Genomic DNA, 26,678 nt, shown 5'->3' on the forward strand with positions numbered 1-26,678 from the left:
GGGCATATCTGCCCTGCCATTGGCTGCGGGCTGCCACGTGACCGCGTCGTGGCTCGGGAAGACAAAATTCTTGTCTTCCCTGCCAGCGTACGCGTCGCAGCGCTTTGCGCACCCACACACAGCCACTGGGGCCTGCCCCATAGAGAGCCGTGCTGAGGGGTGTGGGGCGCGCGCCGCCGGGACTCAGCCTAAGGCCTCGGACGTGGTCAAAAAAACCGTGCTGAGCCGCGCTGAGGGGAAACATTATCCCTATCAGCGCGGCTCTAGACGGCGCTTCCGCAGGCGTGCGGAGGCGTGTGGAAATGCAGGAGACAGGCAAGTTTAAATTTTGCTGCTGAGGGAAGCGCCGGGCCGGTCACGTGACTGCCAGAAGCCAATGGCAGTCTGTGACGTCGGCGCCGTGACGTGGCGCCCTAGCCCCGCCTCCCGGCCCGCCTCCAGGTCCGCCTCCCACCTGGCACACAAGCGCGCTCGCTGACACTCATGCAGGGACACGAAAAGGAGAGCATGAGCGTCAGCGCTGCCCAGCGCCGCTCCCTGCACCATGTCCCAGGCCTTAGTGTGAAGAGCAGCGCTTAAACCTATTGTGTCCCTTGTATTACTGCTGTAAAGTGCTATATACAAGGATGGCGATATATACATACATAACACTGAATATAACTGTGGCTGACCCTTCCCAGCACTCGGATCGTCTCTGTAGCATTAATTGGCTTTATTCTCTGTACTGACCCAATTAACAATATATTGGCATTCATAGGTTTGCAATACCCAATATCGCAGGATATACAGGGGGTAAGAAATAACCCCAATGCTGTTTGTTAGTGGCAGGTTCGGGGCGAGAGAAGAGAGGACTGACTGCAGCGGGTACAAACCTTGCAGCGTTACAATTCCCAGATCCCTCGCTGCACCCCCAACATGCAGAAAATACCCTAAACACCTTCCTGTTCTAGTGTCCATCCAAGCCTGCAGCACCCAGGGGGGAAAACCCTGTAATTAAAAAAATAAAACCCTTATTGCATTAAAAATTAATTAACCCTCCTCTGAAAAATCTAGCAAAGCATCAACCCCCCTCCTTCCATTAGGCGGAGGTAATTTACCAAATTAATCAAACAGAGAGAGCGCGCTGCTGTACAGAAGGGAGGGGGGCAGCGGGGGGGGGGGGGGGGGGGGGTACAGAGAAGTACATGGATATATCCCCAGCAGGGACTGGCAGCTGGGACAGGGATCTCGGCTAATAACCAGGTGTCCGGAGCTGACATTGCAGATGCGCCTATCTGTGCTGTGCAGAGACCTAAACCCCGGATAGAGTGATGTGTTAATCCGGTGTCACATATCAGGAGTGTGATCACCTTGTCAGTAAAGTAATCACTGGCCTCAGGTCTCATACTAACGGATCCCAAACCCTGAGGCAGAGCCTGGGGGGGTATATATATACATATATATATATGTACTTCTCTATGCGCCCCCCCCCACCCCCCTTCTGTACAGCAGCAGGGACAGAGCTGGGGATATATCTCCAAGTATTGTGTTTGCTCGGAGGGGGGGACACACTTTCTCTGGCTGCCTACAGTCCTACATCTCCCCCTCTCACTCACTCTCCTCCCTCCTCTCACTCACTCTCCTCCCACACACTCGCTCTCCTCCCTCCTTTCACACTCACTCTCCCCCTCCTCACTCACTACCCCCTCTCACTCACTCTCCCCGCTCGCTCGCTCACTCTCCCCGCTCGCTCGCTCACTCTCCCCCTCCGCTTGCTCACTCTCCCCCTCCGCTTGCTCACTCTCCCCCTCCGCTTGCTCACTCTCCCCCTCCACTCGCTCACTCTCCTCACTCATTCACTACCCCCTCTCACTCACCTTCTTTCACTTACTAATCTCCTCTCATTCATTCTCCCCCTCCTCACACTCACTTCCCCCTCCTCTCACTTCCCCCTCCTCTCACTTCCCCCTCCTCTCACTCATTCTCCCCCTCCTCACTCACTACCCCCTCTCACTCACATTCTCACACTCTCATTCATTCTCCCCCTCCTCACACTCACTCCCCCCTCCTCTCACTTTCCCCTCCTCTCACTTTCCCCTCCTCTCACTTTCCCCTCCTCTCACTTTCCCCTCCGCTCACTCACTTTCCCCTCCGCTCACTCACTTTCCCCCTCCGCTCACTCACTTTCCCCCTCCGCTCACTCACTTTCCCCCTCCGCTCACTCACTTTCCCCCTCCGCTCACTCACTTTCCCCCTCCGCTCACTCACTTTCCCCCTCCGCTCAATCGCTCTTCCTCTCCTCTCAATCGCTCTCCCCCCTCCGCTCACTCGCTCTCCCCCTCCTCTCACTGATTTTTAAAATAAATCAGCTCTGTATTAGATAATAGTGATTGTTGTTTTTTTAATTTAACTCCTAATGCCATTTTTAATGAGTTTTAAAGCCTCCTGTGATTTCTATAGCAGGATTTAGCCCACGTCCCCAGCAGCGCACGATCTTTGCAACACTTTCCTGCTTGTGACAATTTGTTGCAAATGTTCCCAGCAGTTTGAGCTGCAAACTGTAACAGTAGATAATGTCACCGTAGTAATATAATAATAATAATAATAATAGCATGTTCTCGTATAGCGCTGCTACTGTAGTTTTACGTAGCGCTTTACAGAGACATTTTGCAGGCACAAATCCTGTCCCGTAGAGCTTACAATCTATGTTTTTGGTGTGAGCCGCAGGGAGATAAAGTGACTTTCCCAAGGTCACAAGGAGCCGACACCAGGAATTGAACCAGGTTCCCCTGCTTCACACTCAGAGGGGGCGATTCACTTAGCAGTGGTAACTGCTTTTAAGACCGATTCTGCCTGCTGCGTGATTCACTAAGCAGTGATAACAGCGCTTTATTGGCGTAAAAGGCATTTTTTTCCAGCCAGATATGGATAATAGTGCATTTGTCCATTACAAATAAAACATTAAGCTGCAGAAATAAAATAAATAAAACTTGCACTCACCTCTGCCAGGCTGCCACGATGAAGGCCGTCCTCATCCGCATCACTGTCCATGTCCTCCGTTGCCACAAACAATACAGTACAATAAAAAACACAATCAAATGTCCCCTAACCCCTTAATCACCTTAGCAGTTAGTAACCGCTATAGTAATGAACACCCTCCCCCACTACCCACCCAGGAGGCCTAACCACCCTCCCGAGGCAACTACCCCCACCCTTCACCCATTCATTGGTACAGTGGGTACATCATGCCATATAATATTGGCCTGATTTACCACTATAGCCAGAAATGGTGAAGGAATAAAAAAACAGGCTCAAATAAAACAACATTACATTGCAACATGAACCTATTACTAATGCCAATCAAACAATTGAATGGCACAGTGAGTACACCATGCCCATATAATATGGGCATGATTTAACACTATGCCAGTCGATGATCAACCTAAAAAATAAACAATCACAAACAAGATCCAATGCATTCATGTTTTGATACTAGTGTACATGAGCAGGGCACTCCTGAGCTTAACCGGATTGGTTTCCGCCTCGGGGCCCCCCTACTTCATGAGATACAGGCCCCATTATGGGGTGCCAGTATCCCCCTGCAGGATTTAAATCGCTCGGTCATGTGATGCCGGAGCTTTAAAAGCACAGGGGATACCGGCACACCATACCGGGGGGGGGGGGGGGGCTCTGTATCTCATGAAATAGGGGGTCCCCAAGGCTGAAACCAATGCGGTTCAGCTTTACTCACTGCTTAGTGACTCGCCCTAGTGTCTTTACTCACTGCTTAGTGACTCGCCCCAGTGTCTTTACTCACTGCTTAGTGACTCGCCCCAGTGTCTTTACTCACTGCTTAGTGACTCGCCCCAGTGTCTTTACTCACTGATTAGTGACTCGCCCCAGTGTCTTTACTCACTGATTAGTGACTCGCCCCAGTGTCTTTACTCACTGATTAGTGACTCCCCCCAGTGTCTTTACTCACTGATTAGTGACTCCCCCCTGTGTCTTTACTCACTGCTTAGTGACTCGCCCCAGTGTCTTTACTCACTGCTTAGTGACTCGCCCCAGTGTCTTTACTCACTGCTTAGTGACTCGCCCCAGTGTCTTTACTCACTGCTTAGTGACTCGGCCCCAGTGTCTTTACTCACTGCTTAGTGACTCGCCCCAGTGTCTTTACTCACTGCTTAGTGACTCGCCCCAGTGTCTTTACTCACTGAGCCGCTCCTCCCATATAAGGCTACATTGTAGCTGCAGAGTTACACTGACTGAAGCAGCCATTATGTAAGGCCGCCCGTATAGTGCCTGCGACAGGCGATGGCGACGCAACGTCGCCCAAAAACAAATGCATTGCCGCCGTGTGCGCTTATAATAAGCACGAATGCAACGGAGCGTCGCAAATTTTGGTAGCTGCCAATATTTGATTTTTCAAGGGCTGTCGCCTCATGTGACAGGCCCTGAACCAATCCGATGCCAGTACGCCCGCGGCCGCAAAGCGAAATATAACTTTCGCTTACGACGACGGGTGATGTCACCCGTCCCATCGCGTCGCCCGTCGCGGGCACTATACGCGCGGCCTTAGGCCCACAATCAGGATTACGACAGATGTGTAACAGGAGCAGCAAACGGTTGCCAGTTTAGGTGAGAATGTAGAATTATACGTTGTTACACGCTTTACATACACAAATAACAAAGAAAAGGTTGGAAAGTGATATTTCTGGTGTAAAAGTAGTGTTACACAGCCTTATGTACATTATATCTCCATCGGGTGGAGTAGTTTATATCACTCTCTTATAGGAAGATGTAAGCAATAAAAAGAAAGTCAAATTAAAGGATACAGGTATTTTGGGTGGGACGGTATAAAGGGGTACTTTGGGTGGGACGGTATAAAGGGGTACTTTGGGTGGGACGGTATAAAGGGGTACTTTGGGTGCGACGGTATAAAAGGGTACTTTGGGTGGGACGGTATAAAGGGGTACTTTGGGTGGGACGGTATACAGGGGTACTTTGGGTAGGACGGTATAAAGGGGTACTTTGGGTGGGACGGTATACAGGGATACTTTGGGTGGGACGGTATAAAGGGGTACTTTGGGTGGGACGGTATAAAGGGGTACTTTGGGTGGGACGGTATAAAGGGGTACTTTGGGTGGGACGGTATAAAGGGGTACTTTGGGTGGGACGGTATAAGGGGTACTTTGGGTGGGACGGTATAAAGGGGTACTTTGGGTGGGACGGTATAAGGGGTACTTTGGGTGGGACGGTATAAAGGGGTACTTTGGGTGGGACGGTATACAGGGGTACTTTGGGTGGGACGGTATACAGGGGTACTTTGGGTGGGACGGTATACAGGGGTACTTTGGGTGGGACGGTATACAGGGGTACTTTGGGTGGGACGGTATAAAGGGGTATTTTGGGTGGGACGGTATAAAGGGGTACTTTGGGTGGGACGGTATAAAGGGGTACTTTGGGTGGGACGGTATAAAGGGGTACTTTGGGTGGGACGGTATAAAGGGGTACTTTGGGTGGGACGGTATAAAGGGGTACTTTGGGTGGGACGGTATAAAGGGGTACTTTGGGTGGGACGGTATAAAGGGGTACTTTGGGTGAGACGGTATAAAGGGGTACTTTGGTGGGACGGTATAAAGGGGTACTTTGGGTGGGACGGTATAAAGGGGTACTTTGGGTGGGACGGTATAAAGGGGTACTTTGGGTGGGACGGTATAAAGGGGTACTTTGGGTGAGACGGTATAAAGGGGTACTTTGGTGGGACGGTATAAAGGGGTACTTTGGGTGGGACGGTATAAAGGGGTACTTTGGGTGGGACGGTATAAAGGGGTACTTTGGGTGGGATGGTATAAAGGAGTACTTTGGGTGGGATGGTATAAAGGAGTACTTTGGGTGGGACGGTATACAGGGGTACTTTGGGTGGGACGGTATACAGGGGTAATTTGGGTGGGACGGTATAAAGGGGTACTTTGGGTGGGACGGTATAAAGGGGTACTTTGGGTGGAACGGTATAAAGGGGTACTTTGGGTGGAACGGTATAAAGGGGTACTTTGGGTGGGACGGTATAAAGGGGTACTTTGGGTGGGACGGTATAAAGGGGTACTTTGGGTGGGACGGTATAAAGGGGTACTTTGGGTGGGACGGTATACAGGGGTACTTTGGGTGGGACGGTATAAAGGGGTATTTTGGGTGGGACGGTATACAGGGGTACTTTGGGTGGGACGGTATAAAGGGGTACTTTAGGTGGGACGGTATAAAGGGGTACTTTGGGTGGGACGGTATAAAGGGGTATTTTGGGTGGGACGGTATAAAGAGGTACTTTGGGTGGGACGGTATAAAGGGGTACTTTGGGTGGGACTGTATAAAAGGGTACTTTGGTAGGGACGGTATAAAGAGGTATTTTGGGTGGGACGGTATAAAGGGGTATTTTGGGTGGGACGGTATAAAGGGGTATTTTGGGTGGGACGGTATAAAGAGGTACTTTGGTGGGATGGTATAAAAGGGTACTTTGGTGGGACGGTATACAGGGGTACTTTGGGTGGGACGGTATAAAGGGGTCTTTGGGTGGGGCGGTATAAAGGGGTACTTTGGGTGGGATGGTATACAGGGGTACTTTGGGTGGGACAGTATACAGGGGTACTTTCTGTATACGCATGGGAAATAATGATGTCTGATTTTTAAGGTGACAGTCAGCTGGTGTTCCCCTACTAAACATATCCCTGTCGCTAGTTCTGTATGGTGTTACATGGTCTGTGGTTTCATGCTGGCTGCGAGACATCGCAGTGAATGATCCCAGAGCAGGCTGCATATTGCACTGTGATGTGCTGCAGAACCGAGACAGAAAAGGGTTAACTTTCCCCATAAAACCCTAACACAGGCGCGACCAAATCAAGCCCTCAAGGGCCACCAACAGGTCAGGCTCTCAGGATATCCCTGCTTCAGCACAGGTGGGTCAGTGTTCGACTGAACCACCTGTGCTGAAGCAGGGATGTCTTGTGAACTTGACCTGTTGGTGGCCCTTGAGGACTGGAGTTGGCCGCCCCTGGCCCTAAGGTAACTGTGTGTCCAGACGACCCTAATAACTGCACAGAGAGGAAACGAGAGCCGATGCTTGTACACCCCAGTCACTTCCCCAGCAGCGCAACCATTTGCTTCTAATAGCGGTTTCCTCAGCAAATGAATCCCTGATACAAGCACAGTGCGTTGATGCATCGATTCCAATTCTAAATGACTGCTTCTGCCTCAATATAACAGCGAAACTTCCAGTCTGGGAGTCTGATAAGTCAACACGATGGTCGCTGGTTCGTTTCATGCCTTGTTGATTACTACTGCAGCGGTGTTAATGAAAATATATGGCTATCCTGAGACCAGCACAGCCCGGCGTAGGCTGTTTTCCCGCACATTACATTGATAACTTGTCATTGTCACCACAAGGAAGCGTGTTCTTTGGAGAAAGCGTTCTGTGCTGCAGCGGCACTGTGCACAAATGAGTGTTCATTTCCCGGACCCTGGCGCGCTCTATGTCCCCGTGCGGGAGTCGGGAGGCGTGCGCGGTTACAATCCGGTCTCACTACTAGCGCATGCGTATTATCAGAGAAATACACTCGTCTCCAGTCTTTTTATCGCAGTGTTTGGGTTACTGCGCTTCAGGCAAAAGCTGCTCTGAAAGAAACATCAAATACTCCGTTTCTGAGGCCACATGTGACGTGTGCAGTATGTATGCTTGTATTTATATAGTACCCCCAGTGAAGACAGCGCTTTACTAAAGAGACGATACTTTACAGGGAATTATTATACAATAAGTGCAACAAGCCATCTCTGCCCCGGACAATCTAAGTAAGATTTCTGTCAGAATGTATTCTTCTTGTATCATAATACCAACCCAAGTAACCAATTGTGTGTGTGTATCTATCTATCTATCTATCTATCTATCTATCTATCTATCTATCTATCTATCTATCTATCATATAAAATGATCACTTGATTGATTTCAGGCAAAAGGTGACACATTGTGTGTCCATTTGCATGTTATTTCCCAGAATCCCTTGCTGCAGTGGGAGCACTGTATGCTATGTGATAGTGGTGAAAGGCAGGGTTGCAGACCTGTCTAAGACATGTGAATGTGCTCACAAGTGATATTCTTTATTGGCTATATGCTAACGGTGGAAGTTTTGTGTTGCCTTTTTCACCCACCATAACTTAAAATGTGATGATAGATAGATAGACAGACGCACACAATCAGTTACTTGAGTTATGATAGAAAAAGAAAACATATCTATATACGGGACTTTTTTGTGATGGTACAATGTACCTGCACCTTTTTCTCTTACCTTCTCTTCCTGCTCCTCATTTTCGGCACCTTCCCTTTGTGAGACGCGTCGCCATGACAACGCGGCATCACTGGAGGAGACGAGGAACAGGGGACGGTGAGTCCCCGCGATTTCCCCGGGTACCTATTTACTTACAAAACACCGTGTATATATATATATATATATATATATATATATATATATGTGTGTGTGTATGTGTGTAAGCCACGCTTACGTGTGTCTATGTTTTGAATACAGTATTTTTTTGGATTAACCCCGTGCAGTTTGCTGTCTCTTTACTGGTCCTTGGATTGGTTTGTATGCTATGTGTTTCTCTATGGGACTAGCATCTGCTTTTTGCCTAATTACAGTGTGCTGACTGGCCTCTTGTGTATATTCTGTATAATATATATATATATATATATATATATATATATATTACAGAATATAAATATATATATATATATATATATATTACAGAATATATATATATACAGTATATATTACAGAATAGAAATATACATGTGTATATGAATGCTTTTGTGTCTGTATCCTGTTACACAGTCTGACATTGAAGGTAATGGATTCTCAGAGGATAGTTTGCTCACCTCCATGGGGAAATGAAAGCTACTCGCCGGCTGATCACTAATAATGTATCTCCAGACATTTGTACACATAACTCGCATGTTTGATTAACTGCCTGATTTCCTGTGATTCTCCAGTAACAGTAAATAGCAAATATTCACCGCTCTGTGTAAGCAGCGGCTCGGATACAGGAATCAGTATGTGCCGGATGAATAAATCCACGCCATTCTCCCAGCGCCAGCAGAAAAGCCGCGATGTTCCCTGGGACGGAGCTTTCTCGTCATATAACTCTCGCTGACTTTAATGGCTCGACCTGATCCGCATTGGCTGTTATAAATGTTGCAATTAGTAGATGCAGCATAAAGAAGTAATAGAACAGAATAAGTGGGATAGTAACGACGTATATGAGGCGACAGGAACAGAGCGTTACCTTACACGGCCCGCAGGCTGCATCGTGTTTTAACCCCTGCACTGCCAGGCGGGCAGCGATGCAGTCTCGCTCCAGGGAAACACTAACAACCTCCAGTCCTCAAGGCCCGCCAACAGGTCAGGTTTTAAGGATATCCCTGCTTCAGCACAGGTGGCTCAATAAGTGTCTCAGTCGAAGACTGCACCACCTGTGCTGAAGCAGGGATATTCTGAAAACTTGAGCTGTTTGTGGCCCTTGAGGACTGGAGTTGGCCACCCCTGTGCTAGGATATGCATGGGGGGAGTATCAGATAAAATGGGGTCACACGAACTCACTCGCCCAAATCATCAGCCGAGATGAATCTTTAGAAAGGATGTGCAGTCATACTCGCCACTGCTTTGCCCTGTGGCATGTACAAGCTATTCACATGATTACAAAGCTAGCTTCCTATTTAGAAAGGCTTGTCCTTAAGTGGGAGTTATAAATGGCGGCTTCATGGAACAAATGTGGTTACAGCAAATCTTTGCCCTGATAATCCCAGTTTATTTACAGTATCTCTGGCACATCTCCCTATATCCATCTTCTCCTTAATCACCCTCTCACCCTCTCTCCTTAGTCTCCCCCTGTCCTTAGTGACCACCTCTCCCCCTCTCCTTAGTGACCACCTCTCCCCCTCTCCTTAGTGACCACCTCTCCCCCTCTCCTTAGTGACCACCTCTCCCCCTCTCCTTAGTGACCACCTCTCCCCCTCTCCTTAGTGACCACCTCTCCCCCTCTCCTTAATCGACCCTCTTTCCATGTCCCCTGCACCACCATCCTTGGAAAAAATGAATATAAAATTTGAGAGATTCTGCTTTTCCCAAAACATTTTCTGTTTCATTTTACGAGCCGGTGAATAAATAGCCCCAAATATGCCCGTGGTCTGCAAGTTCCACGATGCACTTCCTTGTGGGATCACTACATTTTATTTGACAACATTACCACTATATAGTGCACGTACTGTATAGAACAGAAGCTGCGTGCTACTGGCCATATACATAAAAATGAAATCCCGGGGAATGTTGCTGTAATATCATTTTTTTATTGTTTAAGTACAATATGAGATTCACTGCCTTGTATAAAGGTTTACAGTAACAGTAAAAAAATAGTTTTTCCAAGTAGCCTTCGCAAATACATAAATGAGGCGCGTAAATCTGGGGGACGCGGCGCTCTGCACTTTCCTTGGGACGGGAATTAGAGTTAAAGTTCTCTTTGTGCTAAAGTGACAGAGATGCAGCGTCCCAGAATCCTCCTCACTTTCTAACCAGGTTTCCAGTTATTTTGTGAGGACACATGGAACCATTTCAGGAGAATTGGATTTGCCTCCGGGACGTCCCGCTGTACATATTGTGGGCTCAGGAAAGGATGTTGGCGTGTGTGTATATGGAGCTGTAGGTTTAATATACCAGAGCAGGTCAGAGGGGCAAAGCGAACCTCACCTGATGTATTAAAGACAAAAACCTACTGATTTCCCTGGGATTCTTCCTGTAATCTATATCAGGAGCGGGCAACTTCAGCCCTCAAGGGCCACCAACAGGACAGGTTTAAGGATATCCCTGCTTCAGCACAGGCGGTGCAGTCGTTGACTGAGCCACAGATTGAGCCACCTGTGCTGAAGCAGGGATATCCTTAAACCTGACCTGTTGGTGGCCCTTGATGACTGGAGTTGCTCGTCCCTGCTCTATATGGTGCATATTTTGTCCTGACTTTAACTTGCCCTCAGTAAATATTGTTGATCTTTTTTTGCACTGTAAACACAATATAGAATAGTAGATAAAGAGAGGCACACAGTTTGTTGGGCGTCTGTTGATTCATTAGTTGTTTGTGAGTTCCCAGAATTCATTGGGGCCCCAGCATGTTTTATGAATGTGTCTCACTTATCAGTCGTATCCCAGAATGCAGTGCGGCCATGATGGCTGCCACCTTCCTGCCCAGAAAGAAGACGTAGCTGTGAAATAAAAATATAACTGGATCAATCTGCTGTTTGTTAATGTGAATAGACTCGTTAGCAATTATCCCCCTTTGTTTACTTACCCACAACGGGGGCTGGAGCAGATCATGGGACCACCGGGTCCTGAGACATTTGTATTTTTGGGGGCGCCGGCATTTGACACAAAAAAAGACCAATATGTCCGTGGGGTCACGAGAGTCACATTCTCTTCCGGTGACATCACAGCTTTCTATTGGCTGCTAGTGTGCGCCTAACCTAGCAGCCATTTTGTGTCCGGTGGACAATCCCCGGAGGTTGGGTAACCATGGCACGGCTATAAATAAGGAGAATGATACCCCGAAGTATCGAGCAGCGCAGATTGTTTATTTAATGACTGCGTCCTCCGGACATAATGTATATAACAATGTAATCTCTTATCTCTTGGAATAAATACAAAACTTCCTGGCAGGGTGTCACAGTGCGGTACTCACAGTAACTTTCCCAGTCCAGTGTAGCCCCCTTTCCCGAGGCCTAAGGGAAACTACGCGGGTGACTACGCGTGCTGCTGCACCTGTTGCACACAGGAGGCCTAAGCCTCCGCCTCTGGGAGCCTGGGGTGAGCGCTTTCTCCTATAGTGCAGCGCCTCCACCTATAAGGGATCCCAGCGTGGTGGGGTAACCCCTCACAGGAACTAATACTGTAATGAATAAAACACACACAGGTGGGTAATGGATCTTTACTGTACACACACAATAACATATACTAAACACATGCCACAATAGTACTCCTGTACCCACAGTGTATACCCAATGTTCAAACACTTGGCGAGTCCCCCAAAGTACTGAGGGTGTGGTGGCACCAATACCCCTGGTGTCCTTCCTAATGTCAGTCCCACCCATGTGTGAGGTAGCGCTGCCCCTGTGAATCGCTGGTGCACTTATACTTTCCTGGGCACTCCTGTACCGAGGTGCAGCTGATGAAACAAAGGACCAGTCCGGTCCCACGCCGGGGGGCCTCCAACCTCAATCCCCTCACTCCTTAGAATCCTGATCCGCCTCGTGGGTGAGCTGGAGTGTCTCATTTAAATGTCTCTGTGGCCTGTGGCCTGGTCCCAGACCGCAGGGCATCGCGTGGCCGTCTGGTCACCAATGCAATAACACCTCTAGGTAATAATGGGGAAGCGTCCCTATCTGGGGCCTTCCCTGCAATACCCAACTCAGGTGACCCTAGCTGGGGCCTAAGGGGCAAGACTAGGCCTAGTCGAGGGAAGCACTGCTCCCTGGACACTACCTACCCTCTTGCCGCCCTCCGTCCGACTGCTTCGCGCTCCGTTTGCGTGCCAAAGCCTATCTCCCTCCTGCTCCGTAAGCCCTATTGGCTGGCCCCACGTGAAGTTTCCCTCCCTGAGGATCCTGGGACTTGCAGTCCCGCGCGGTGTCTTGCGGAGCCACCTAAGATGGCCGCCGCACCAACTGCGCATGCGCATCGCGTTACCCTGCGCATGCGCAAGACCTAAGATGGCGGCCCCCACACTCCCGGTCCAGCACGGAGCTCCGGTGGCTCCTATCTACCCTGCAGCCCCCCCCCCCCAGTACCGGAGGTAAGAAGGGGCTCAGCTACACCAGTAAAAGTCTATTAAATGAAATAACATGTCAAATGAAAGCTAACTCCAATCTCTCTTTGCCTGAATTGTATTCATAAAGAAATAATAACGAGCTAGACTACACCCCACTGCGCTGAATCGGGAACGGAAGGAAGATACTTTACAAACAAAGAAATAAAGAAAACAAATTGATTCTGGTAACAAGTAATAGCTCACCAGTCAGAGATTTGCCAATTATCCAGGTCGCTGGTTATTTTCTGTTTGTTTAGATCAATTGATCACTTGTCTTAACGCACAAACCACCTTGTAACAGTAACCAGACGAAATGCTGCTCAATCACAGGGACTCCAGGGACACTTCAGCAAAAATAATTGCCCCCCCCCCCCCCCAAAGTAAAGCATAAATGCCAAAGAACCAGGGAAGGAATCAATGAGAGAAGCTGCAAGGGTGGGCAGTGGGAGAAGGGTCTGAATGGGACTTTATTGGCTATAACTGCTCAAGGCTTCATTGATTTTTCATTTACGATCACTTAATACGGCACGGGTCATATGCATCATTATCTATTTAGCGATTGTACGTTTGATTATCAGTTTATCGTCTACTTACGCGAGCAATGTTATTTGGGCCTTAAATGTCTTTATCGTAATTTCAATGTCACAAATGTTTACGTTGAATGGTGATGGGGAATACTGTGGCTCTTGGATGTTACTGGTAGAAGATAACAGTAACAGTTAGTATGAGGAGGTCAGACCTTTGCAGTTCTGTTGGTAATTGGGATAACACTTCTGTCTGATATGTGTGTAATGTTGGACTTGCAGAATAGACGAACAATCACTTACTGATTTTCAAAAACCCCTTTGTGTGCTATAACGACAAGAGTTTCCAAGAACAAGGGAATTCACAACAAGAATACGCGCTCACTAGGAAAACTGCAGCATACATTTATCCAGCAACTTACAAATAAAAGAATTGTTTTATGTTCCTTAGTTTTTGCTTTAGCCTTTTGTGCGAGTAATAGAGGTATTTAGCAGCATCGGTGTAAGACTTCGGCTTAGTAACGGTGCTCGATAAAAGCCCTGTAACAATAACCATTGGGATGAGAGTGCTGCAAAACAATATTCCTTTCATGTTCCGGATTTTTCTGTTATCGCTTCAGTTGTTGCCGACATTTAGTAACACGACCATTTAGAGCAGAAACATTTTCCATTTAACACTTAATTGAGTAAATAGTGTTCGAGCTCGTGAGAACCAAGGCACACTTGTATGGGCTCCCAAAGCAGCGTCGAATGCTTAAGACCCCATGTAAGTAGGAATATGCAGCATATGCTAGAAGATTAATTCAAACTGCGTTGGACCGTGCAATACCAATCGTCCAGAGGTAATGAAATCCTTCTATACTGCAGCCTTCCAGCAGAAGTTCTGGGCACACAAAGAACCCGTAGAATGAAAGAATACCTGGGATTCCCACATGAAGGTTCTGAATAAAAGTCTTAGATCTGATAGAGTTTCTGGATTTGTAGCTTATATCTAAAAAGGAACAGCGTCCTATTACATGACAAAAAGATATTCATAAAGCCTTTAATATTAGCCTCCGTTATCTAGTAAAAGAATCCTGTTTGCCCGGCCATTTGCAGGTGTGTTTCCTAACGCGCACTAAGAATACATGCAATTATAATTGATCTGCTTATGCAGAATGAGCATCCTCACCCTCACGCTTTGCTGTCAGCTGTTCCATGATCAAAAGTGTTTGAATGCATAAGGAAACCTTTTCTCATATTGCACAGCAGGTCCGATTCCTTTCCTGCCAGATTACAGCTCTGTGAGTACATTGCTCTCAAACAGTTCATCTTGTTCACTTTAGAATCTTAATCACTTTGATGTTAATGGCAGCTGTGTGTGAGTTTTATTTTCAGTTCAAATGTGACTGAAACCGCATATTTTTATGGCTTCTTTTGAAAAATACTTCCGTTACAGTGCTATAAAAAAAATCAATTTTACAAAGCAGCGGTCCATTCAGTTTTCTGTTTGGTATAATGATTCCATTTCTCAGTCACTGGACTGGGGTTGAACTTACAAGTCCGGCTAGTTAGAGGTGAACTATGATAACGGCAGAACGTTCTCGCACTTCCTCTCGGAGCGAGGGTAATTATGATAAAAGGCTGGTTTGATTCAAATGAAAGATCTCGCTAACGTCAGCATGTAAAGACTCGTGTAGTTAGTTTAAATTGAAAAAAAAAAGTATTATTTTCAGCAATGAATGGAAATTGAACAAAAAGATGAATCTAAGGAAATCACTTCTAAATGACACAAACCTAGTTGTCATAGTTATTTCCAGAATATTCTTGGTTGAAACGTGACATTGGAACATTCCGCTTTCAATGGGGCGCATACCCAGTTTTCTGTGACTATATGTTCCTTCTGCTGTGAAGTTGGACCTCCACCCAAATAAATGGCGGCTCGATTCATTTCCAGCACAAGGAAGACATCGTAATCAATAGGAGGCGTTCAGCTTAATACTTTAAACTTTAACCTATTGAGCGCGCTCCAGAAAATGGGTGTTTGACAGACGCTTTTTTTCAGACACAAAAAAAAAAAAAGTGAAATGAAAACTTAAATGGAAGTTATATTGTAGTGAGATACATTTGTTTTATTTTCACCTCTAACGAAACATCTGTTGCATCCCTCCCTTTTATTAATTGCAATGTCATTTGCAACAGGCAGCTCAACTGTGTAAATGAAAATGATGGTGACCTGCCTGTTCCCAATGTGAGCGGCCCAGGACGACATCGAGCCTGTGGGCAGGTGGGCAAAAAGCCATTTCTCATTTCTGATCCATCGTCACCGCGTGTTGTGTTACACAGTTACACAGATGAGGTTGAAAAAAGACATGTGTCCATCAAGTTCATCCTATGCTAAATTTAGACAACAGATACTTTATCCAATATCTGTACTTACTTATTGATCCAGAGAAAGGCAAACAAAAAACCCCGGTGACCCATCATCCAATGCTATCTCATAAGGGGACAAATAAATTCCTTCCCGACTCCAAGAATTGGCGATCAGATTACTCCCTGGATCAACATCCTTCCCATGTTTACTTATTTGGTATAACCTGTATTACATCACCTGTTTTTATCTCCACTGCTGCAGCGGGAATGGGCTCCCTTTCTGCGATTAACATTATAGGGATTACAAATTATTATTGAAATCTATTTGCATTTTTATTTGGCAAAATGCATGATTAGAAGTGAAGTGAGCACATACACCAACACGGGCATCTCGGGTAGGGAAAAACACAATCCAGTGCAAAAACATGGCTTACAAATGTCCTTGAAGCTGGAAAGCTCTTGGTATTCCACAACCACAACCAGTTTAAAATATCATTGACTTCCAATGAACGATGACATCAATAAAAGCTAATTGATGGCTCAGTCATTCCAAATCAAATTTAACATTCTCTGAATCGAATTGATGGCTCTGAGGCCCACAGCCACTGTCTGAAGAAATTTAATCTATTAAAGGAATATGCTGCATTATTTTCGTCTTGTCTGTTTTTGCCGGAAGGCTTCCTCCCAAAGCCTCTGTAGTGTGCAAGGTCTCTACGACACGCAGTGTTACATCGAGAGCATGTTGTGTGGTTCTTCCAACTTCCGGCGTACTGAATAACCACTACAGCAAGTACTCCGCCGGAAGAACGGACTGGTACGCAGGGTCCAAATCCCAACTTCCATGTTGGTTCAGAAGTTTGAAATGTTCCAATCCGCGCCAAATTCCCAGCCCGCCAGGCGTGCCCGTGGATTTTATTTTGTTTTTATACAGTAAGCCGACGTTTGAGTTCATGAATGAAAAAAAAAATCTGCTTTTCTGAAAAAGTTTGAACATCTTGCAATTTTTTTTGTCATCTTCCGCCCTATTTTGAATAGGAACAGGACTGCTGAGTTTCTATACAGACTCTGTGGTTTGCATTTTTTGCCTTCATATTCTCCATCCTGCTCCTTTTTGTTTTTTTTCTATTTTGCCATAATACCAAGTTTACTGGTTTATCATTGGTGTTTATTACCTATATTTACTACCTGTGTGGGGGTTGATCAGTCTCTTTTTGGGACCTGACGTTATTTCTGTGGGTCTTGGGGACAGGGAAGTAACCCTCTGTTCCATTGGGGCGAGGGGGAACGGGCCTGACGAAGGGGTGTTCCCCAAAACGTTGCCCCCCTGCTGCTTCCCCTCTATTGTACCCACCTCTGTGTTGTCTTGTCCCTTTACTTTATGTTGTTCACTTACCCCAATACCCTCCCCCCTCACTCCTCCTATTTGCCTATTATATTTTGTTTATTGCTTGTACACCTCATTTGATGTAGGGTATGCGGTTCTGTTATTGTTTTTTTTTTTTGTGTTTATATATTAAATTATACTTTATTTGGTATTATCCCGTTCATGTATTCTGATTTCTATAGACCGTGAGTGCTGGACATATTTTTGGTTTGTATGCATTATTGTTAGAGGAATTGGGTCCTCTTTAGCCCCTGGCACCCTGCACTGTTACTGCTTTTTTAGTGAGTGCTGTTTATCATTTTCTTGTTCTGCTATAATTATACTGTTTGATTCATAAACAATTGCCGTATTGCGCTATCGCAACGTCAGGCTGCAAAAAGATAACCAAGTAACAAAAATACATTATACTTGCAGCTCCCAGTATTATTTTTGAATACTATACAATGCAATAATTCTGAAATATGAGATGTTTTATTTACAGCTAGCACAATAACTCTCTCACAATATTGTGTCTGTATTGGTACGTTATTCTGAAACACAAGGATTTACACTGGGAGAAGTTTGCTTTTGCCAGACTGTGTAAGGATTCGGGGCTCGCAGCGCGACCCCTCCTTACCTCTGAATGTCCCCCTCGCCTTTCCCACCCGGCTCCCACTATGGTGGGGCGTCTCCGACGGACCACCGCCGCCCTGCGGGCAGCCAGCACTCTGGCGGTTCCCATGGGTCCCGGGCGCGCGCGCTCCGACATTACAGAGCGCGAGCCGGGCGAGGCTAATTTATTCACTGCACTGTCAGTGAAACCACGCCCCCAACTCACGCGCAGGCTACAACGTAACTCTAGAGCTGCCAACCTGCGTGCCTATCAAGGCAACCTATCCTGGATGGCTCCACGCGCTCCTCCAGGTCCGGCCCCACTTCCTATTCGCCAGCCGCACTATATTATGCCTGAATTGCCATTGCCACATTGCTGGACATAGTCTCCACTTGTGGATGTCTACTCTGGTTTCCTCTTCTCTCTGCTACTCGGGTTACGACGCGGCTTGGCGGACTATTCTCCCTGGCTCTCGACCCCGGCTCCCTCCTGACTACGCTGCTTCTCGTGCTCCTCGGTCTCGGCTTGCATCTCGACCATCCGGACCTCTCCACTCCCGGACCTTGGCTAACGGCAACTACTGCATCTCTTCTATACCCGGTACCGGCAAGTATAACTCAAGCTATATCCACCTGGCCTGGCAACACCAGAATACCACACTCCGGGCACGCTCCTTCTGCTGCGGGTGCGTGCCCACATACGTCCCACCTCAGTACAAGGGACGGGTCCGGTCTGCGGGCAGCACCGGCGTTTCACTATGTATCCTTGCTTAATTTACAATATTAAGGTGTCCGGGTGCTAACTGGAATTGATGCGCTGGTTATCATTAGACAAGACTTATCTGCAGGGATTGTGAAAACAGTGGAAATTGTACAATAAAACCCCACAAGAAAAGCAACGTTTTTGAAGAGCAGGCGACGCGTTCCCCAGCGGTTCATACTCGCATTCCCAACAAATAATTAACAAAGAATAAACTGCGACGCAATGCTATGTCCATTTCCCCAACTGAGGCCTGTTATGATGTGTGCATGACTGAATGATTAAAGAACCGAGCAGGGGTTCAAGGCCCAAACTTTGCCAACTTCGAAGTCTGTTCGGAATCCTAGTGAGATTCGGGTCTCGCCCTCGGGTCCGTCGCGCGGATTGGGATAACGTGCATAAAAATGTATGCACAAGTGTCTGAATTTTTATTGAAATAAATTCCTGCTTATTTGGTGTTTTTTCCCCCATAATGTTTTACCGATCTAATGTCTTTAGAAACAGAGAACACCCGTGACAGTGCCCACCCTTCTAAAAATCACTGCTGCACGTAGCACTGATACAGGTTATATATTGTCAAGAAGATGTTCCAGGGGCGGCCTACTCCAGTCCTCAAGGGCCACCAACAGGTCAGGATTTCAGGATATCCCTGCTTCAGCACAGTTGAAGACTGAGCTTCTAATTGAGCCACCTAGGCTGACGCAGGGATCTCCTGAAAGCCTGACCTGTTGGTGGCCCTTGAGGACTGGATTTGGCCGCCCCTGTGTTAGACGCCTCATGGAACATATGATTAATGTTTCAGACCTCGGTGGAGCTGTTATCTCCGTTTCTGCCTTTACCTTGAGCATATAACATTATTCTGGAGGCGTGTAAAAAAAAAAACGAATTAAATATACTGTACCTGGGACGCTGCACTTCATATAGGAATAGGAAAGACGTGATGGGGAGCATATAAATTTTAGAAAGCAAAATAAGGCTGAAAATGTGATACCGAGATGCCCTGAACGGCAAAATGAAGACGTATAGGACCATGTTTCCTACGCAGTGTTCTGCCATAAGATGCCTTCTGGTGCTGGACGAGTATAACAAGGCCGTCTTATTTCTCATTATTTGTGCATTATATCTAATTAAATATAAGAAGAGTTTGTAACCACTGGGTGCCTCTTACCACTGAGGGTCTATCAGTAACACCGACCCCGTGCTCCTTATACAAAGGGATCAGTTAGTATTAAGTTTGCCAGTGCTTCCCTTATTCAGTCTTTGGTCCCAATACTTTGGGACCGTTAGTGCATTTCTGCCAAAACTCCTTTGCCATTTACCAAACCAATATAAGCATTCGTTACCCTTTCTATCTGCCCCTACAGAAGATGCCCGGGCCGGGCTCCGTTCCCGGGGATGTTGTGTCAGAAACGGTCCATTTTAAAGTGAAATGCACAGGGTTGTAACTGGAGTAATACTCTGTGTTTGATGATGCACTTAATCTTCCCTACTTGCCGTCTGCCGTGGGGATTATTTGACATTTGTAAGGAATTAGAAGCAGTTTCTCTCTGTCTTCTTACAGCCGCATCCTCACTAATCTCTGCTAGCTTTCCCTTCATTAGAAAATCTTACTGGGCAGTTGTGGGGGATTTCTGATTACAAGATTTAATAGATACGCAGACGGATTTCTGATTACAAGATTTAATAGATACGCAGACGGATTTCTGATTACAAGATTTAATAGATACGCAGACGGCTTTCTGATTACAAGATTTAATAGATACGCAGACGGCTTTCTGATTTCATTTGTCAGGCTGATTTTCCTGTGGAAACGATGCAGAATTTGCAGGCTCAGTTTGGCTGAAACAGCTAAAAACGAAAGTGTCAGCAAATAGTCACCATATTATATTCATTATCCAATAACGCGAAACATTCGCTACTCATCAGAACAAACAAATACTCTTCTTACACGTCATGCATTGTTTTTAAACACGCTAATTCATGTTGAATGTGTACATTTTTCTTAAATCATAACTTCTGTTCTGTTGATTTGAAGATCCAGATCCTAACTAGACTTTGTGAGACAGTGTTCTTGCATCAAGGTCTCGAGGCGTGTGACGCACATTCCTCTTTACACGGTGCTGGATGTATATGAGTACTGAGCAGAGTCTAATAAAGCAATACTACAGAGTGTACAAACTGCATGAAATGTAGACATGCCAAACCTTACATAAGGCACACAGGGATTAAAGGAGGAGGGCACGCCCAGGTGTGATGCCCAGGTGTGATGCCCAGGTGTGATGCCCAGGTGTGATGCCCAGGTGTGATGCCCAGGTGTGATGCCCAGGTGTGATGCCCAGGTGTGATGCCCAGGTGTGATGCCCTGGTGTGATGCCCTGGTGTGATGCCCTGGTGTGATGCCCTGGTGTGATGCCCAGGTGTGATGCCCAGGTGTGATGCCCAGGTGTGATGCCCAGGTGAGATACTGTGACGGTGCTCATCTCCGATCAGGAAGCGGACCCGCAGGGCTGAGGTAGGGATGCCAATTAACCGACCACAGCCCAAGGACAGAGTCCTGTTAGAGTTTCCGTTGTCGGTAAGCAGGCAAAGGGTCAGGGCAGGCGGCAGAGGTGCAGAATCCAGGCAAAAGGTCAGGGCAGGCTGAAGGCACCGAGGTCGGGGTCACGGTCCGGGGTCAGCAACAGGGATTCCAAATAAACAAGAACTCACAGGGAAGGCTCAGGAACTGGAGCCCAGGGCGGCCAGGAACACAGGGAAACATATACAATGCTCAGGCCGCCGCTGGAAGTCACTGGCTGATATTTAAGCCCTTGACCAGGTGCAGCCAATATAGCAGCTGCCAGTGACCATGTCCTTGGAGCCTGCGAGGAAGTTCCCCTTCCCCCGCCCCCCAAGCCACATAAATAAACACACAACAAAGGTCTGGAGGTACAAAGGCCGCGACTTTATTTACACAAATAAACCCTGGCAAGTGCCAACCCTGCCAGCGTGCCCTCCCCCCCGGGTAAAGGCCGATGGCCCGCAAGACCCCCCAAGCCTGGCGCCCGTTGGCCCGGGCGTTAAGCGAGACTGGTCCCAGGGAATCACTCACAAATGAGCCCTGCCCACTCGCTACCCCCAGCCACCCCAGGGCTTTAGGGGTTTTCTGCACCATAGTCCCTGCTGGCAAGGTTAGCGCACACTTACCCCGCAACAGCCGCCGTGACGTAGGAATGCCCACCTCAAAGATGGCAGGCATGGTTACATAGTAGATGAGGTTGAAAAAAAACATGCGTCCCTCAAGTTCAACCTATGCTAAATTTAGACAACACACCTTATCCTATATCCGTACTTACAGTGTGTTGATCCAGAGGAAGGCAAATAAAAACCCCAGTGTCACATCATCTAATGATCTCTCATAAGGGGAAAAATAAATTCCTTCCTGACTCCAAGAATTGGCAATCAGATTATTCCCTGGGTCAGCGTCCTTCCCATGTTTACTTATTTTTTGAAAAGGAAGAAAATACAACATAATATACTATATATTATACCACTGTCATGGTATAATATTGTATTACATGTATACATGTATTACACAAACAAAGGGACGGGTGGAACTTCTTCCCAGGGAGCAGACTGCTTTCCCTCCCCCTGTGCTCCATTAAATCACCTTAGCTCCGCCCCCGTAACACTGAGGGGGGGGGGGGGGGCGGGAGGAACAGCATGCAATCCAGCCAAGCGAGGGGAGAAGCATGTGGACCAGCTCAAAAGGTGAGAGAAGTGGGGAGGGGGAGAGGGGAGCCTACCATGCCGGGCAGGTGCCCGATCGCCAAGGGGCTCCAGGCTGCTAAATGTCCACAGCAACAAGGTAAGGGCGGGTTCCAGCCAAAGCCTGGACTGGAACCCTTACTGATACTCAGGTGAGATACCAAGGTGTGATATTCAGGTGTGATATTCAGGTGAGATACCCAGGTGTGATATTCAGGTGTGATATTCAGGTGAGATACCCAGGTGTGATACTCAGGTGAGATACCAAGGTGTGAGATACCAAGGTGTGATATTCAGGTGAGATATTCAGGTGTGATATTCAGGTGTGATATTCAGGTGTGATATTCAGGTGAGATACCAAGGTGTGATACTCAGGTGAGATACCCAGGAGTGATACTCAGGTGTGATATTCAGGTGAGATACCCAGGAGTGATATTCAGGTGAGATACCCAGGAGTGATATTCAGGTGAGATACCAAGGTGTGATATTCAGGTGAGATACACAGGTGTGATATTCAGGTGAGATACCAAGGTGTGATATTCAGGTGAGATACACAGGTGAGATATTCAGGTGAGATACCAAGGTGTGATATTCAGGTGAGATACCCAGGAGTGATACTCAGGTGAGATACACAGGTGGGATACCCAGAGCTATGGGAAATCTGGGCTAATTACGTGACGTTACCTAAATAAGTCACGTTCGTTACTTTTCCGCAGTTTAACGAGTATCCACAGAGCTAATGATACACAAAAAACAACGGCCGCTCGGCAAACTCGCATCGTTACGTTTGCTGTAATACCGGGGATTTCCCGCCCCGCAGAGACGCATTAACCAGTACACTGCGCAGGCGCACCGGCAAAACTATAACAACCGTTTCAATTAACGCACATGCGTTACAGATGCATTACCCAGGGGGCCGAGCCAGCCTGGCAGTTCTAACACAAAAAGGAGGTGATGATTTTCTGTAAATATTGTTCTTGTTATTCCACCTGCCATTTCCCCCCCTTTGTTGCTCGCACACAGTGAAGTAACTGCGTGAGAATAAAAGGTTTATTCCCAACGTCTGTTTCTTGGTAATTCTTGTGATAATATGTAGACACATACTGTACACCCATACAGTCAAAATTAGATACCAGATTAGGTCAGACAAACCTATCCTACATTCATTTTAATCTCTAAAAACCATAGTATCGTTTATTACATGAACTCCCTGACAGACATTTATATGATCCATAATATAGTGGGAACTCTACCTGTGTTACTGTTACTAATGTTAGTGTGTGGTGCTGAGGCATACCTGTTGGTTCAGGAGCGTTGAGTATAGCCGCGATGGTAAGGAGCAACAGGACAGGCTTTTGGGGTCCTCTGGTTCTTTTGATCGTCAGTGCTTTAGCGCCTCCAGCTGTGATGGGCTCCTGGGTGTTACGCCGGTGCTGCCCGCAGACCAGACCCGTCCCCTGAGCAGAAGGGGGAAGTGGTAATACACGCACCCGCAGCAAAGGGAGCGTGTCCGGAGTGGGGTATGAAGTGTTGCCAGGCCAGGTGTAGTAAGGTAGACAATACTTGCCGGTACCGGTTGTAGAGATAGAGTGATGAATGCCTTGCCGAGGTCAGGGAGTGGAGAATGGAGATAGGTTGTAGTCCAAGCCGTGTTCAAGGGGTTACCAGAGTGAGCGTTGTCCAAGGAGTGCCGAGATCGAGAGCCAGAGGGGGTAGTCGTACAAGCCGCGTCAGAACCTGTGAAAACACTGAGAGAATCCAGAAGTACTTCCATACAGAGACTATGGCGAGCGACGAGTGATGGGAAGCACAGGCATAATAAAGCTGGGCAGGCCAATGGGAAAAGGGGGCAGGCCTGGAGGACTGCAAGGAGTCCTCCCTGATAGGAGGGAGGTGTTACAGCCCAGCTGAGTGTAATCCTTGATTTGCATGGAACTGTGTGATGCTTGGGGGCGACGCCTCACTGCAGGAGCAGTGGTTAAAAGTGCTCTGTTAGGCGTGTGCTCTGTAAGCTGGGAATGCATGCACATAACGTCTGGGGCTGACGTGCATGTAGGTGTGCGTGCAGGAGGGCGTGGGCGCGCCCGGCGCTGAGCAGAGGAATCGCCGAGGGGAGTGATCCTGCGACGGCGGCAGGGGCGAGGAGCCGTGGAGGCCGGTAAGGCAGGATTGTTTTGTGTGTGTCCAGGGGCTCCCTGCGGAGAGGGAGTGCTCTGTGTGGGAAGCGAGGAGAACGCCGATTCCTGACAGTACCCCCCTCTTCAGGAACGGCCTCAGGACGGTCCAAGAACGGTTTCTCTGGAAACTTTTTCCTGAAGGACTTAAGAAGGGCCGGGGCATGAATGTCCTTTGAAGGTACCCAGGATCTCTCTTCAGGGCCAAAGTCCTTCCACTGCACCAAGAACTGGAGCTGACCCCTGGATAGGCGAGAATCCAAAAAAGAGTGAACTTCGTATTCCTCGTTATTTTGTACAGTAATGGGATCCGGTTTACGAGTCTGATCCGGAAAGAAGTGACTGGAGATGAATGGTTTTAAGAGGGACACATGAAAGACATTGGGAATCTTCATACTGGGTGGTAGTTGGAGCCGGAATGCCACAGGATTGATTTGTTCACAAATAGGGAAGGGTCCCAGGAACTTAGGTGCCAGTTTAGGAGATGGTACCTTGAGGTGGATATTCCTAGAGGAGAGCCATAACAAATCCCCTGGTTTGTAACTGGGCGCCGAACGACGAAGACGATCGGCCTGTAGTTTCGATCTGCGGGAGGAGTTGAGAAGGGTAGACTGAATCCTGGACCATGCGGTTTGGAGGGAAGAAATGCGTTCATCTACGGCTGGTACTCCAGAAGGAATGTTGGGGATGGGAAGACAGGGAGGGTGGAACCCATAATTTATAAAGAAGGGTGACTCCCGGGTGGACTCGTTTTTTGCAGAATTGACGGCATACTCTGCCCAAGAGAGGAGTTAAGCCCAATCATCCTGGAAATCGGATATAAAACATCTCAGGTATTTCTCCAGGGATTGATTGATTCTCTCCGTTTGTCCATTGGACTGAGGATGATAGGCGGAAGAGAAGGAAGAAGAGCTGCCCAATCTCTTCATGAAAGCTCTCCAAAATTTGGATACGAACTGAGAACCTCTGTCAGAAACAATGGACGAAGGGATCCCATGAATCTGGAAAATCTGCTCCGTAAAGATATCAGCAAGGGCGGGGGAGGTGGGTAATCCTTTAAGTGGAATGAAATGGGACATCTTCGAGAACCTGTCCACGACCACCAAGATAGTGTTCATTCCTCTGGACCTGGGCAACTCCACGATGAAGTCCATAGAAATGTGGGACCAGGGGCGGTCGGGAACTGGAAGGGGTAACAGAAAACCCTGAGGCTTTTGACGGAGAGTCTTGCTTTGAGCGCACATGGGGCATGCGCGGGTAAACTCCAGAATATCTTGAAACATCCTTGGCCACCAGAAATTCCGACGAATGAGATCAGTATTCTTCTTAAAACCTGGATGACCTGCAGATTTAGAGGAGTGACCCCAAGACAGGACCTCTGGAACAAATTTGGATGGTGGATGGTACAAAGAGTTTGTTGTCAGGAACGACCAAGTCCTTGGGAATGCATCTCTGGGAGTGCAAAATCTTGTCAAGATTCTTGAACGTAGACGTGGCGAGAATCCTCTCATGTGGAAGGATAGTCTCAAACGACTCCTCTGGCCTCTCTTCAGAAGAATGTATTCGGGAGAGTGCGTCTGCCTTTACGTTCTTGGTCCCGGGGATATAGGACAGGTGAAAATCGAATCGAGAAAAAAACAGAGCCCAACGAGCCTGTCGTGGACCAAGGCGTCGAGCGTTCTCTATGTAAAGAAGGTTCTTGTGGTCCGTGAGAATAGTAAACGGCTCTTTTGACCCCTCCACGGCCAGAAGTTCCCTGTTACCCACGTCATAATTCCTCTCGGCAGACGAGAATTTCTTGGAAAAATATGCACAGGGATGTAACTTATCTTGGGGCGTGGGTCTCTGGGAAAGAAAGGCACCAGCGCCGCAATCAGAAGCATCGACCTCCAGGACGAAGGGAAGTTCGATGTTGGGATGACGGAGAATAGGTGCGGATATAAAGGCTTCCTTGAGTGTCTCGAAGGCGGAGATGGCCTCGGATGACCAAGCAGAAGGATCAGCTCCTTTTTTGGTGAGCGCAGTGAGGGGTGCCACAATGGTGGAAAAACTCCGTATAAACTTACGATAGTAATTAGCGAACCCTAAAAAACATTGTATGGCCTTGAGAGAATTGGGTCTTGGCCATTCAATGACTGCTTGAAGTTTACCGGAGTCCATCATAAACCCCTCATCGGAAATGATATACCCCAGGAACGGAGTAGAGGTCATATGAAAAGTGCACTTCTCCAGTTTGGCATACAAATGGTGTTCACGGAGACGGGAAAGGACGTAGG

Source organism: Ascaphus truei, chromosome 7, assembly GCF_040206685.1.
Source record: "Ascaphus truei isolate aAscTru1 chromosome 7, aAscTru1.hap1, whole genome shotgun sequence".
Classification (NCBI taxonomy): domain Eukaryota; kingdom Metazoa; phylum Chordata; class Amphibia; order Anura; family Ascaphidae; genus Ascaphus; species Ascaphus truei.